The sequence below is a fragment of the Camelus ferus genome, chromosome 10 (assembly GCF_009834535.1).
Source record: "Camelus ferus isolate YT-003-E chromosome 10, BCGSAC_Cfer_1.0, whole genome shotgun sequence".
Lineage (NCBI taxonomy): Eukaryota > Metazoa > Chordata > Mammalia > Artiodactyla > Camelidae > Camelus > Camelus ferus.
In genome coordinates this window covers 36,190,684-36,207,038 of record NC_045705.1, presented here as the reverse complement: position 1 = coordinate 36,207,038, position 16,355 = coordinate 36,190,684, and the positions used below count along the sequence as shown (strand labels likewise).

At 38.3% G+C, this 16,355-nt stretch overlaps 1 protein-coding gene across 1 annotated transcript in view; it reads left to right on the top strand.

The window, feature by feature from the left end:
• TENM4 (teneurin transmembrane protein 4) overlaps positions 1 to 16,355 on the top strand; it is a 2,614,134-nt gene that overhangs the window by 1,650,112 nt on the left and 947,667 nt on the right. The window contains exon 8 of the mRNA XM_032488752.1: positions 4,210 to 4,271. The gene's annotated coding sequence lies outside the window, so the exon portion shown is untranslated. The remainder of the gene's footprint in view (positions 1 to 4,209; positions 4,272 to 16,355) is intronic.

Here is a 16,355-nt window from a genome sequence, read left to right as displayed (position 1 = left end):
TTAATTTGTTTTATTTTCTGTTACATTTTAATCACTGTGTTTACTTTGAAGGTATACACTTTACTCACCTAGACTTTATGTACCTCATTAAGTGGACAGAGACAGTAGCTCTGAGAGTGAGTGGGGGTAAAAGAGGAAAGTCATAAAAATATCCTTTAGTTTGAAGTTTGGTGCAGGAGTTCTGTTAAGTTGCTATCTGTTCTCAGTCAAGCACTTTACTTATCATAAGAGATTGGGTTCAGTGGTCTCTAAAATCTGCTTATACTCTATTATCTTACAATTTTTCAACCAAAAAATTATTTATTGATGAGGGATAATTCTCTGGGAAGCAAATCTTTAAAATAGCTCTAAGTATGAGAAAGACTTACCAAGAAAAAAGTAATCTTATTGTGGAATTTTTTATAATAGGAGAAATACAGAAGTACTCTAAATATCAAATATCAAAAAACATAAATTCATGGTTTTTCCCAGAGAAACTATGATAAAGTGATCTAAAATTATGATTTGAGAACCATGTAAAAACCTGGAACTTATACATAGTCATGCATTGAAGGGCTGTGAGCAGGGGTAATGACTTCAAGGGTAATGCAACAGTGGATTCCTCTGCTCTGAAAAAACACAGAAACTAAAAGTAGCGAGGAGAAAAGGGCCACTCTGTCTTGGGGCAAACTGACTTGAAACAGGAACCAACGGGAGTATATTCAGGGAAGGCACAAAAAATGGTGAGGCAATCAGAAATAATGTCACAGGAGGAAAATACGGAGCAACTGAGGACGTCAGCTGGAAGAAGAAGAAGCGCAGGGATTCAAATATCTCAAGAGTTGCCATGAAGAAAAGGGAGTAGACTGGTTTGTAGGGTCACATGGAAAGAATTAGGACTAGTGAATGGAAGATGCTAGAAGGTCAGTCTTAACATGAGAGGTCAAAGAATTTTGTATAACCCAAGAGTGGAAGGTGTTGCCTCTGGAAAAAGTAAATGCCCCATCATTAGAGACATGTAGTATGAATCTATAGAGTGGAAGGTATAGACAACTCAGAAGAACTGGACAGGGGGAACAGTTGAGGACAAAGGAACTTTAAAGTTCCTTCCAGCTGTGAGGTTTGGTGGTCTCAAGAACTCTGAGAAGAAGTTTGAGATTTGCAGATACTACTATATGTAAAAGAGATGAACAACAAATTTCTACTGTCTAGCACAGGGAGCTATATTCAATATCTTGCAGTAGCATATAATGGAAAAGAATACAAAAAGGAATATATGCATGTGTGTGTTTATGACTGAATCACTATGCTGTATGACACAACATTTTGTCTCAATTAAAAAAAAAGAAATAAAAAAGAAATTAATAAAGAACTCTGGGTAGAAGAGATTAAAGGCAGGAAGTCCAATGAGAAGACTCTCACATGACTCTTTTTTCATAGGGTGACTCTCAATGACCTGTTTAACCTCATTATCTTCTTATTCTAGAAATACTAACACCACCAACACAATCTAGAAGTGATCTGCTTCCCCTGATTTTCCTATTTGTGCTATCACAGTTTCTATTCACCCTTGTGTGGAATTTATCATCTCCCTGACAGATAAATTAATGAAAGGAGTCTATCACCTCCATAATGAGCTCAAATGAGTGGGTATATCTAGGACAAATGGGTAAAAGTATTTATATATTTCAGTTTTTTCCATTTATAGAAGCAATGTTGATTCCTTAAAGAAAAAACATAAAAAATCTAGAAAGGTAAAAAGTTTACCTTGAAAGTTTTTTATAAAATCTGTAACTCAAATATATAAATGACCAAAGACAGTTAACATTTTGGATTTTCCTTCTTGTCTTGTTCTGTGCGTTTGTAGCATGTGGATTCAGTTTAACATAAGAGAGATCTTTTGGTTAGATCTTCCAATAAATAATTAAGTGAGCTGAAAATTTCTTTTCAGTAAAAAGGCTGAATACCCACATCTCAGGAATGTTTTAGAGGGAGGAGCCATCTTTAGATGATAAAATGATTTAGATCAGGAGTTGACAGACTTTTAATGTAAGGGCTAGATAGTAAATATTTTAGACTTTGCAGGTCATACAACTCTGCTGTTGTAGCACAAAAAGCAACCACAGACAATATGATGTAAACAAATGGGTATGGCTGTGTGCCAATAAAACCTTATTTATCAAACAGGCAGTGAGCTGGATTTAGCCATGTCAACCACTTAAACTAAACCAAATAGCTTAACTAAACCAAATAGCCTGTTGGCTTTTAGTAGTTTCAAAGTTCTTATCATAAAAAGAGAACTGAAAGCCTCATTCAAAGCCAAGAAGAGTTCTGGGAGACTCTGTGGTCACATGAGTTAAGAGTCAAGTTCAACATTACCATATGATCCAGGAATCCTGCTCCTGGGTTTATATCTGGAAGGAACTCTAATTTGAAAAGATACATGCACCCCAATGTTTGTAGCCGGACCATTTACAATAGCCAAGACATGGAAAAAACCTAAATGTCCATCGACAGATGACTAAATCAGTAGGTAAGTAGGTAGGTAGGTAGGTAGGTAGGTAGATAGACAGACAGACAATGGAATACTACTCAGCCATAAAAAATAATAAAATAATGTCATTGGTAGCAACATGAATTGACCTAGAGACTGTCATTCTAAGTGAAGTAAGCCAGAAAGAGGAAGAAAAATACCATGTGATATCATTTATGTGTGGAATCTAAAAGAAAGACACAAATGTAACTTTATATACAAAACAGAAACAGACTCACAGACATAGAAAACAAACTTATGGTTACCAGAGAAGAAAGAGGATAGGAAGGGATAAACTGGGAGTTTGAGATTTACAGATACTAACTACTATATATAAAATAGATAAACAAGTTTCTTCTGTATAGCACAGGGAACTATATTCAGTATCTTGTAGTAACCTATAATGAAAAAGAATATGAAAATGAATATATATATATGTATATGTGTGACTGAACTATTATGCTGTACACCAGAAACTGTCACAACATTGTGAACTGACTATACTTCAATAGAAAAGAAAAAAATGGGAAAAACAAGAGTCAAGTTCAGCAAAGTCCATTAAGAAAAGTCTTGTCAGGCAAACTCCAAATTTGGCACTTAGGCACCAGGAACCCAAGCTAGAAGGCTGAGTAATAAGTAGCCTCGAGAACAGAAGAGATTGAGAGAGTCAAAACAAGCCATTCACACCGCCTGAAGACAGAATCTAGGCAAGAAGAACAGAGAATGAGTATTTGTGATGAATTTAGCTCAGTACCTGTTATATAAGTGGTTAGTGAATAGTGACTAAATCATTTACTTGTTCTGTCATGTGCTTATTCACTCGGTCTGTAGAGTTATACATTGGACACCTACTGAGCACTTATCATGTGCCAGGATCTCTGCTAGGTACTGACAACATAGATTCAGTTCAACATAAGAGCAGTAAATAAGATATATAAAAATACAACACTGTAAAGACCAGATTCTTTGATAAACTATCACATCCCAAGCTGTTAAACACTAAGATAGAGTTAGAAATAAGGTGCTGTAGGAAGATGGCAGGTGTGCCCTTGAATCAGCCTCAGGTGGTCAGGAGAAGCTTTCCAGAGAAGATGACAACTGAGTTCTGAGCATGAATGGGGTCAGGCTGGTCAGAGGTTTCATGGGAACAGAGGACACATGTTTTTCAAGGCAGAGGCATTCTCACTCAAAGGCTTGTGAATGAGGGTGATGGCGTGACTTCCTAGACATGCAGATGATTTAGTAAGGCTGGGAAGGGGACAGCAAGTTGGGAAGGCAACAAGGCTGAAATCAGGTTCTGAAGAAACCTGTAAGCGCTGGGAAGGGGTTTTGCCTTGACCCTCAAAGTGGGAAGATGTTTTAAACAGGGAAGTATCTTGATGAGATCTGCATTTTAGAAAGGCCCACAAAAGTGAATGTAACGGTACATTAGAGTGTATTAATCAAAACCTGGCTAGTTGCTTCTTCCCGAGGGCTGGAACCGGCCTCAGTATGTGGGCTGGAGGGATGCTGTGCAATAGCCAAACGGGGTTTTGGCTGAAGAAGTGGAAGCAACGCTCTCCCTCTCCTTCCCATCAAGTACCCAAGTCTGCCTTGCAATATGGTTCTATCAGAATGCGGTCAACGATATTCGTTTGCTCACAAATGTCCCCACTTCTACAGAAGTGGTAACACTCTTTTCCTCTTTCTTTTTATAGAACGGTCGTGGATGGAGGTTGGATTTGTCACGGGTCCTTCTACCCAAATAACAGTGGTGTTGGTGAGTCATATGGTTATTTACTTCCCATTTGTTAACTTTGGTTATGAGCCGAGTTATGGTAAAAGTGTGACTTGAATAAGACTTTTTCTTCCTAAGTCCTTTGATATTCATGATTCTCAAAGCTCCTCCCAGAGTTTTCAAAGTTCAGCCCAGGTTTGTTGCTTGAATACTTGACTAGGCATGTAGGTGTTCTGTACAACTTCAGTGGTAAACTTTCTTTAGCCACCCATGTGTTGCTGGAGAGTTGTGTATAAACTGAATGTTTGTGAAGCAATAGAAAATGCAAATCCTCTAGAGAAATGTTATGTTCGAGGGAATCCTGTTAAAATATAACAGACATATCTGAAAAATTAAAAATCACTTGTTTTTGACTTCAACAAATGATCATGTATTCACACTGCAAGTCTGCCTTGTGTTCAACAATGAAATTTTGCTGCTCTAACAGCTTTGGTTTGAGAGGGTTGTTGAAGTGTTTACGACAAGATACAGGGTTGGCTTCAGAGTGAGAAAAATCAAAAAGTGGACATTAAAATGAGATATTTCAAAACTTCTTGGAAAGATTTCTAACCTCCTTAGCTGCATTCCCATGGAAGAAAGGAATATATTTGGTCTTTTCTTCAAGGCATGTTTTATAGTTTTTGAATGATTGACTGAGATATTGTTCTGGTTTTTTGTTGTTTTTTTTGAGGGAGGCTGACTTGGCATTTTGTTTACTGGGAGGCTCCAAGAGGTGTGTGTTATATAAGACGCTTGTCTCTTGTTTCTGTAAAGAAAAGAGTTCATTCTGGAGACTAAGTTGTTTCTTGCTTTTAGTGCAAAATATTTCTTGATGGGTAAATTGAGAATAATAAATGTCCTCGGAAGGAGCAGTTAACATAACGTGTTTTTTCATAACCTCACATTTTGCCTGTACTACTAGCAATAATTTGGGAGAAAACAGAAGCAGATTTAAAAAATGTAATTCACTTTATAATAGTTGGTTTCTTTTTGTAGTTTTCTTTCCCCCATGTTAACGCCTTTGTCAGTGTTTCACTACCTCTTCATGCACTCCTAATGCGATCATACTTGGATTTTCTGGGACAGCCATAATTTTCTATCCCTGATATATTTGGAGTCTTAGACCTTGCATTTTGAATTTGGGTTCAGGAAATAAAGTCAATATATTCTTTCTACCAAGCTGATCACAGATTCCTCCATCCCTTCCTGCATTTCCCATCCCTACACATCACAAATGCCTTACTATTTTTACTTTTGGTTCTAAGCCAATTGCATCTCTGTTTTCCTGCACAAGTACAATGTAATCACTTTCGGATTGTTGGTATGTTGTTGAAAACACTGGTGTACTCAAAGCTTTTTTCATTTTTTTAACATGATAAAAAAACAAAATCAGGATTTTAGTTGCATTTTAAAAACAAATCATGTACATCTTAAAATTCCAAAATGATATCTGAAATGAATTGCAAGGAACACTTCTGGCGTGGCCCTCAACACACCTGTAGAAAATTACTTAACATCTCTTCGGTACTGTTTAATCTAGTTCATTTACTAAGTTAATATAGGAAGGAGCATCAAATGATTTAGTGCAATTATTTATGTAACAGGAAAATTGTGCTTTAACCTTGTTTGAAATCGGTTTCTACATTTAGGGCAAGTTGGATAGGATGACGTGTACCTAATCTTGACAAAAATATTTTGGTGAATAGTCTATAAGACAATAGAAAGATAATAGTGTTAGTATCACAAGGATGATTACCTTTTAGATGATGTGTTTTGACCTTTTTCCTCAGGTTTTTGAGTGGTCTTGTAGATTCTAACTTTCCCATGGGAGGCTCTTAAAATCTAGAAGAAATAATCTAAGAAGCACAGTCAATAAATGTTTTGTTTCAGTTTGAGGCTAAAGTTTACTAACTCAAGATTAAAGACAAATAAATCTTTTCTCACCTGGCACGTACCCTTGATGTTAAATGTTCCAGTAGCCATTCGGTTGGGCTGTATTTTAAATTTCTGTACTAATGTGACATGTATGCTATCAAAGTTAAATTATTCTGTAATACTCCACAGTGGGATTGCTGTCATATACTCAGTACATTTTCCTTAGTTCAGACATCCTGAACCACTGGTGTCTATCTATCTATGATGTATACCCACATCAGGAATACATACTTTTCACCTCAGAGATAAACCCAGTTCTTGGTCAGATTTCTCCCAGTTCTAGAAGACATAGGTTCTCATTCTTATTCTTGCATCTCTAATGATTCTCACCAGAGGTGGCAACTTGGGTTAACCATTTGATAACGGAGCTGCCAAAGACCAGGATTAAGGCAGTTGTGAAGCTGACAAATATCATATATATATATATATATATATATATATATATATATATATAAAACCTTTAAGACAGAGTCAACTGTGAAATAGACCATTAATACAGTTACGGTGTTTGGGGACAGTTATTGGTGTAGAGGGAGTGCGCATTTACTTATGTGCAAATTAACTGTAAAATACCTAATCGACAGCATTAATTTATCTACCATACACACACCATTTATTTTAAGTGTCACCATGAAAATTTGAGTCTAAACCTTTACCCTTGAGATTCTTTGGAATCTTTCAGCCATCAGCAGTTATGCATTGTGTCATGGGGCAAACCTAGTTTCCATCCTTTTTAACAACTTTGCAAAGGGCGGTGTGATTTCAAGGCAAATGGATGGAGGTTATAGCTTGATCTATATCAACTGTATGGTTAAATTCATAGTTCTTGTTTTTGTTTTTGCTTAATTGAATTAATTCTCTCCAGAGATTTCTCTTAAAAGTCAGCCTCAGCCTCTGACAGATAGACCACAGGCAGTGGGAGGTCTGCTTGAAACATGACTTGTCAACACCTACCTCTATTAGATTTGAAAATTCTGTGAATCACTGGAAGGTGTTTAGTGATTTTCACTGCCTTTAATCGCACTGCCCAGAAAGTGCAGATCATTCTCCGCATATGTTGTAACTTTTTCCTGTAGTCTGACATCACAGTACAACCTTTCTGGGGACATTTTGAACAATTAGTAGGTATCAGAATTCAGTGTAAGATTAAAAATGTGGTGCTGACACTCATCCGGGAGGCCAGTCTGAACAGATCTACCTCTGCACCCTGCCGAGTTCACACACATACTGGCAGTCATGACTCTGTCACAGATTATTTTTCTTCCTAGGAGCCAGAAATTTCTCTCTGACATCCCTTGTAATACACATTCAGATTTCAGAATCGTTAGAATAGGAAAAAGTGTTCCTCTTAGTATTAAGGAAGTAGAGCAATTAACATTTCAAAGGACAAGTATCCTGTGTAAACACAAGAAAGACCTGAACTGTGAGCGTTCACTGGGTCCCTGTAGAGACTGCTACCTACCTGTCTCCCCCTTCTGCTCTTTCCCTTCCTCCCTCTTCCTCTATGTTCTTTCTTCCTCTCACCCTCCTGTACAGTTGGTTTTATGTGTGTGACTCCCCCTGTTTATTTGTATCTTTCTGTCTGGAAAAAACAAACTTGGTACTGTCCGTGTGAGGGTTTGTACTACAAACTGTAATAGGACACTTTGGAGCGAAAGTATCTATTTACTGCGAGTCTGTAGCTAGGGTGACCACACACCCAGTCCAGAGCGACCTGGGTATGCCTGATTGTCCCGCGTAATTATTAATCAGGCTCTGTTTAGCTCGCAAAAGGGTCCAGGTTTGACTGATCAACTGTATGAACAGATATGGAGCCCCAATCAAATCACAAAATGCTGCTTCTGAGCAAGTGCCGGGAAAGTCCTCGTGTCCATCAGCACAGGTGATGAGGACAGGGAGGGGGTCGTTTTCCTCCTTATGGAAGGAGAAAAGGAGATTGGATATAAGTTACTCAAGGGAACTAAAGAAAGGGATTTGGAGACCTCCACTGGGAAGGAAAAAGGGACACTTGCAGACAGACCTGAGGGGCAAGAAATCAAGTGGAGATGGCAACAGAGAGGCAGACCTGGACCGGAGCAGGCAGGAAACCGGGCAGGCGTCCCTGGGTGTGCAGCAACCCTGTGGGGCCCGCGCGCCACTCCCGCAGGGTCAGAAATCTGTGCTTTATGAATGTCACAGTGGCTCTGGTGCCCCTGTTTTCCTGACTCTTTTCCTTTGGGGCTTCCGTCAGTGCTTGGCAGTGTTATTTAAAGAGATGGCAGGTGCTCTGCTACACAACTACACAAAGGCTTTTCTCTACCTGGAGGCTGGATTTCAGGAGCGGAATATCATATTCTCAGGAACCAGGATCCCACTGGAGCACCGGGGATCACAAGCAGACAGGGGAGGCAAAACCCACCAGGTCACATCCTGGCCGTTTAGATACTTTAAAACTGAGCCAGGTTCCATGCATGGATTAAGGAGCAGAATACTCCTTTACCATCCCTCCATGTCCATTGGCTTTCCTCTCCCCCTGCTCTCCCGTCCACGTTTTTTCTATTTCGTCTTTCTGTCTCATCCAACCTCCTCCCAGCCCTCTCTCTCCACTGACTGCAATACATCTTCGAGAGAATCTGATGGCCCCGTCTTAATTGTAAGGATAAGCAAATTGAATATTTTATATAGTCTCTAAATGGAATCAGAGGGAAAATGATGTTGATTTTGAACTCAGATATTTTTAATTTATTTCCTCTTAAATTCATATGTCACTAGCTCTCTATGTAAAAATCACTTTTATTCTGGTGTTTAGTAGTCTTCTCTCCCTTTCTCCTTCCTTCTCTCTCTCTCTCTCTCATAGTTTGGCTACAGTCTTTAAGCATGAAGCTTGAAAACCAAGCTCCATCGTACATGGGGGAGGCCAGGGAAGCGTGTCACCTGCTAGGTGTGCGCCGTGTGTGTTGGGGTGGGGGATTGCGCTCAGACGGGCTGAGCAGGGTATTCTAGAGACCGTTCAATCACCTCTTCACCAGGTATTTCCCGGGTGTCTACAGGGTCCCAGATGCCACTGGGGCCGGGGGGTTCAGTGATGAGAGAGATGATTAGATAGAACCCAAGGATGGAACTTGAAGATCAATGAACTGCATGGGTGTAGAGGATGGAGAGATCTGGCATCAAAGCCTGACTCTGCCATGAACTTGTGTCATCTTGGCGTGACGCCACTGCTCTGATCCTCAGCCTCTGGGGCGGAGAGGGGAACCACGTGGCTCCTCAGAGTTAAATGATTCATTTGAACTAATTCTGTCTAGTGTGAAAGGTAGGGACGGAGGGTCATGGTGGGCTTTTTTTTTTTTTTCTTAACAGACATCTAGTTTTTCTAGTACATTTGTTAAAAAGATTTCCTTTCTGGACCTTAGGTGACTAGCCAGCCCCCAGTAAAAATCTTGAGTTTCTAACAGGCTTCCCTTGGCAAAAACATTGTGCAAGTCCATTTTTCAATGTTGGAGGAGGAGTGTGTTCTGGGTGTCCCTTCATGGAAGGGAGAGAACAGTCGGAAACCCGCATGTGGATTCCTCCAGACTCACCTGACTTTTCCCTTATGATCCAGCTGTGTATCCTCTACTCTGTCACTACGATAAATCTTAGCCATGTGGGCAACTCAAAAAACAGAATAAAAAATTTTCCTTCTGACTACTAATTGGTGAGGACATGGAGAAATTAGAACTCTTGTGCACTGTTGATGGGAATGTGAAATACTGCACTGTGGGAAATGATATGGCTATTCTTCAAAAAATTAAAAATAGAATTACCATATAATTCATCAATTACTCCTGGATAAATGCTCAAAAGAATTGAAAGTAGGCCCTCCAAAGGATATTTGTTCCCCCGTGTTTGTAGCAGCATTATTCACAGTAGCTAAAACATGAAAGCAACCTAAATACCCATCAGTGGGTGAATGGATGAGCAAATGCGTATATACAATGGAATGTTATTCAGCTTCAAGATGGAAGGAAATTCTGACATAAGCTACAACATGGGTGGACTTTGAAGACTTTGTTCTAAGAGAAATAAGCCAGTCACACACACAAAACCCCACTATGATTCCACTTACAGGAGCTACTTAGAGCAGTCACATTTATAGAGACGGAAAGTAGGATGAATGGTGGCTGCCAGGCACTGGGGGGAAGAGAGAAGATAGAGCTAGTGTTTAATGGGTACTGAGTTTCAGTTTTTCAGGTATGAAAAGAGTCCTGGAAATGGATCAGTGTACTTAATGCCACTAAATTGTCACTTAAAAATGCTTAAGATAGTAAATGTTTTGTGTATTTCAACATAATTTTTTTTAATTGGGGGAAACTTTCCCCTATTGGATTGAGTTGATGTCTTTGTTGAAGAATATAATGACAATATAAATAAGAGTATATTTCCATCTTTCTATTCTGTTCTGTTGATCTGTTTCTTGATCTCTAGGTAAGGATCACATTATCTTGAATACTGTAGCTTTGCAGTAAATCTTGAAATGGGGTCATGTTATCTCTCCAACTTTGTTCTTTCAAGATTGCTCTGGATATCCTTGCATTTCCATGTCAATTTTAGAATCAGCTTGTGAATGTCAGCCAAAAACAAAGGCCGCTTGAGATGTTGGGGGATTGTGTTGAACCTATAGATCAATTTAGGATGAGTTTACATTTTAAGAAACTGAACATGGTATATCCCTCCATTTAGTTAAATCTACTTTAATTTCTCTCAGCAATAGTTTACAGTTTTCAGAGTAGAGATTTTTCACATATTTTGTTAAATTTATTCCAAAATATTTTATGTCTTATAAATGCTATTATAAATGAAATCTTCTACATAGTAGCTTCAAAGATATATAACTACAAGTAATTTAGGCACATTAATGCTGTACCCTACTGTCATAGTGAATACGCTTTTTAGGGCTGATATATGCATTGTAGTTTCCTTTGGATTTTCTGTGTAAATGATTATTTATGTGCAAACAGAGTCAACTGTACTTTATTGCAGTCTTTCTCTCTTTCTTTCTTTTTACTTGTTCCTTGCCAATCTCTCTCTATTGTTCTCGATTAGGTATGAAGTTTGCTACAGGATTTCTATGGGAATGCCTCATCAGGTTAAAGAAATTCTCAGTTATTTCTAGTTTTCTGAGAGTTGTTTTTTATCATGAATAGGTTTTGAAATATGTACATTTCTTTTTCTGCGTCTATTAAACTGATGATGTGGTTTATCTCTGATTTTGTGTTAATATGGGCAATAATATTTATTGATTTTCAAATGTTAACCTTCCATGGTAGAAAAAAAACCTTTTAGGTTATGATGTTTTATCCTTTTTTATGTTGCTGCTTCAATTTTGCATCTACATGCAGGAGTGATTTAGTTTAATTTTTAAAATATTTTGTCAAGTGTTGTATTATGGTTTTGCTTGCTTCATAAAGCAAGTTGGGAAGTTTTTTCTTCTCTATTTCCTGAAATAATTTATGTAAAATTGACTTAATTTCTTTCTTTAATTTCTGATAGGATATTACTTCTTCCTTGAACACTGATAAGATTCACCAGTAAAAACTTCTAGGCCTGGAATTTTCTCTGTGGGAGTACTTGTTAATGAATTCAAATTTTATTAGATATAGGACTATTCTGATAATCTGTTTTTTCTTAAGTCAGTTTTGCTAAGTTGCATTTTTCAAGGAATTTGTTGAATTATTAAGTTATTCAATTTGTGGTATAAAGTTTATCCATAATATTCTTCTAATGTCCTTTAAATCTCTTCAGCATCTGTAGTAATTATCCTGTCATTTATGCCTCATATTGGTCATTTGTGTTCTCTCTCTCTTTTCCTTGATCAGTCTGGCTGGAGTTTTACTGAGTTTCTCAGGCTCTTCAAAGAATTGACTTTGGCTTTTGTTAATTTTCTTCATTGCTTACCAATTTTCTATTTCCTTGATTTCTCCACTTATATTTATTTTTTAATTTTTTGTCTACTTACTTTGAATTTAATTTGCTATTCTTTTTGTGGCTGTTTAAGGTGAAACAAGAGGTCACTGATTTTTTTAAGCTTGCTTTCTGTTTAATACAAACATTTAAATCATCAGTTTCCTCTAAGTGCTTCTTTAAAATTTTTGATATATTGTATTTTTGTTCGCATTCAGATCAAAATATTTTCTAATTTCCCTCATGATTTCTTCTTGGATTCATGTATTATTTAGAAGTGTATTGATTAATTATCCAATATTTTAGATCTTCCTAGATACAGTATTTTTATTGACCTCAGTTTAATTCCACTGAGGTCAGAGGACATGCTCTATGTGATTTTGATCCTTTTCCATCACTTTTTAAAAATTTTGTGCCCCAGCACGTGGTCTATCTCGATGAACATGGGAACTTGAGAAGAGTGAATATTTTGTGGCTGTGTAGTGTTCTACAAATATCAGTTAGATCAAGGTGGTGGGTAGTGCTGTTTAGAACATTCATATCTTTACTTTTTTTCTAGTTGCTGGGGGGTGTTAAAGTCTCAGCTATGACTGGCATGACCTGTTTGTCTCTTTAACTCCGTCAGTTTTAAATTTCTTCTTCGCCAGTGTCCTTTTATCATTACAAAGTGTATTTCTATCCTTGATCAAGCTTTTTATCTTGAAGTCTGCAGCAGTCAAGGTCCAGAGATCACATAGAATTGGAACAGAGCAAGTTTAATGTAAAGAATTATTAATTAGTAACAAGGAATTCATACTGAGGGGCAAAGAAGCCTCTAAAGAACACAAGAATAGCAGATACAGGGAGGTGCCACTGCCTCTGGGGCTGAGGGACAGTGCCCAGGGAAGAGACAAATTTTGAAGAGGGCCATGAGACTCAGGCTGTGTTACAAAGTGTGTGATTTGGCACGCTGGTAGCAGGGAAGTTTAATGGGGTCCCCCAGGCAAGGGCTGGCATGCAGGACAGAATACACCAGCGTACTGATGAAATTTACTAGGAAATTACCTACTGAGGCATCACTGAGACTCACTGAGAGCTGCCTTCAGAAGCACCAGCTGAACTCTCCAGGAAGATGCCTCCTAGGGCGCCTCTGAAACTTGCTGGGAAGGTGCCTCGGAGGCACCTGCAAGAGTCACTGGAATATCAGCTGGGGTGCTGGTGTCAACTTGCCAAGACACCGCCCACAAAGGTGCCACTGACACTCAATGGGGAGTGAGCACCACTGGATGTCCTGCACACACACTGTGGACCATCACCTGCCCCAGGAGAGTGTAAGGAGAAATGCACACCGAGGCAGAAGCCTCTTCCTCCTGCGATAACCCTGCAGCGCCCTCTACTGACAAAACTGAACAGAGGCGGCAAAAGTGAAATATTTAAATATTTAAATATTCCAACACCACAAAGCAGGCCACAGAGCATGGATTTGGAGATGAGAGGCAATAAATTGATTAATGACAAAAGATGTTATTTGCTTAATGATAAATCAACTAGTGCAGCCTCTTTACGTTTACGATTTGCATGGTTTGTCTTTTTCCATGCACTTACTTTCAGCCAATCTGTGTTTTTGTATTTAAAATGCATTTCTTTTAGGCAGCATATGTAGTTGGTTCTTGTCTTTTTTTAAAATCCATTCTGTCAAATATCTGACTTTTAACTGAAATGTTTACTTCATACACATTTTTTGTCACTATTGATATGGTTGGTTTTAGGTCTGCTAGTTTACTTTTATTCTTTTTTTCTGTTTGCCCTCTCTGTTTTTGCTTCTTTCTTTTTTCTGCGTTACTTTCTTTCAAGTTTTTTAAACCATTTTTTTTAGAATTGAATTTTATTTTCTCTCTTGGCTTTTTAACATATCTGTTTGCATTTTTTAAATGACCACTCTATTGATTATAATACACATTCTCAACTTTCCTTTCTAGAGTTAATCTTGCAACACTTGTCATAAAATATAGAAATCTTGCAACTTTCTGGGTCCATTTATCTTTTCTTGCTTTCCTTCGTGTTATAGTTGCTGTATTATTACAACTACTTACATTGTAATTCCCATAAGACAGTGTTCTAGTTTTTGCTTTTAAGAGTCCTATACATTTTAAATAAGAGATTTAATTGAAAAATCTAGTCTATTATATTAACCCAGATATTTACAATTTCCGGTACCTTTTCTTCCCTCCCAAAGACTCAAGTCTCCATCTGGTATAACTTCCCTTCAGCCTGAAGCACCTCCTTTATTATTTTATGTAGTGCAGATCTTCAGGCAATAAATTCTCTTAGTTTTGCTTTATTTTAAAATGTCTTTATTTGAGTTTTATTCTTGAAAGAAAATACCAGTGGATATTCTTATTCTGCATTATTTTTCTTTTAGCACTTTAAACATATTTGCACCACTTTCTGGGCTCCATGGTTACCGTTGAGAAGTCAGCAAGATTGTGAATGGTCATTGCCCTTTATGCAACGTGCCATTTTCCATAGGATGCTTTAAAGGTTTCTCTTCATCTTTGGTTTTCAGCAATTTAACTATGAGTTCCTCAGATGTTATTTTCTTTGTCTCTATCATGCTTGGGGTTCTCTGAATTCTTGAATTTGTCAATTTATATCTTTGCCAAGGTTTGGAAAATTTCAGTTGTCTAGAGTTCTCTAGAAAAACAGAGCCAATGGGATACATATATATATATAGTGAGAGAGAGAGAGAGAGAGAGATAAAAAAAGGGAGATTTATTATAGGAATTTGCTGTCATGTGAGTACAGAGGCTGAGAGGTCCCATGACCTGCCGCTTGTAAGCTGGAGACCTAGGAGAGCCGCTGGTATAATTCAGTACCTGGGAATCAGGGGGCTGGATGTTTCAGCTGAACTACGTGGTGCAAATTCACCTTCCTCCACCTTTTAGTTTTATTGGAGTCCTCAGCAGATTGGAGGGTGCCCACCTACATGATCGAGAGTTATCTTTCCTTAATCAACCAAATCACATGCTAATCTCTTCGGGAAATACTCTCAAAAATGCACCCAGAAAGATTTTACAGTTACCTGGGCACCTTTTAGCACAGTCACAGTGACACATAAAATTAAAAATCCCATCAGCTATTAAATCTTTAAGAAATGTTTCTGCCCCATTCTTTCCCCTCCTTCTGGACATCCAGAAGGAAAACTTTTGTTACGCCTCTGTGTCCCCTTCCATTTTTTTCAGTATTCTTTTTCCTCTCTGCTCTTAGTTTGGACAGTATCTAGACTCTTTCCTCCCTCATCTCCATTCTGTTGTTAAGCCCACCCAGTGAATTTCTATTTCACTTACTGTATTTTTCAATTTAATAATTTCCATGTGATGAGTGGATGCGTTTCCTTCTTTGTTGAGATTGGTGTCTTTTCATTGACCACAATTGTATTTTCCTTTACTTCACTGAGCACGGTTATCGTAACTACTTTAACCTCCTTGTCTGCTGATTCCAACCCTTGGATAATCTTAGGGGCCGTCCCAGTGGGTTGTCTTTCCTCTAGCAACTGATTAACGATTTTGTGGTTCGTGGTACATCAAGTCAGTTCGGATTTTATCCTGGTCATTGTGATGATGTTCAGGAGCCTCTAGATTCAGTTACAGTTTTGAAAAGTATTGATGTTTTTGTTTTAGCAGTTAACTTGGTGTCTCAGGGTTCTCCAGAGAAACAACCAATACATACAATTATGATAAAGGAGATGCAGTTTAAGGAATTAGCTCACGTAATTACAGGGCTGGCAAGTCTGAAGTCTAGGTTAGGCTGGAGGCTGGAAACTCAGGCAGAGTTTGATGTACAGTGGAGGTAGAATTCCTTCCTCTCCAGTAACCTCAGGTTTTGCTCTGAAGGCCTTCAGCTCATCGGATAAGGCCCACCCACATTATCAAGTGTAATCCTTTCTAGCTACAGTCAACTCATTACAGATATTAACCGTATCTACAAAATACCTTCACAACAGCACCTAGACTGGTATTAGATTAGGTAACTGCATGCTGTAACTTAGCCTAGTTGACACAGAACACGAGCCATCACACTTGGTTCACCTCACATGGCAGGCTTGCACACTTGGAGTACATGCCCATCCTTTAAGCCTTAAGTATAGGCTACTTGCAGTTTGCCTCACACGTGCGGGAGGAAGCCAGGACTTGGACGGAGTCTGTAAACACAGTTTAGCTCTCTCTTCCAGTATTCGTTTCTCACTTTTCA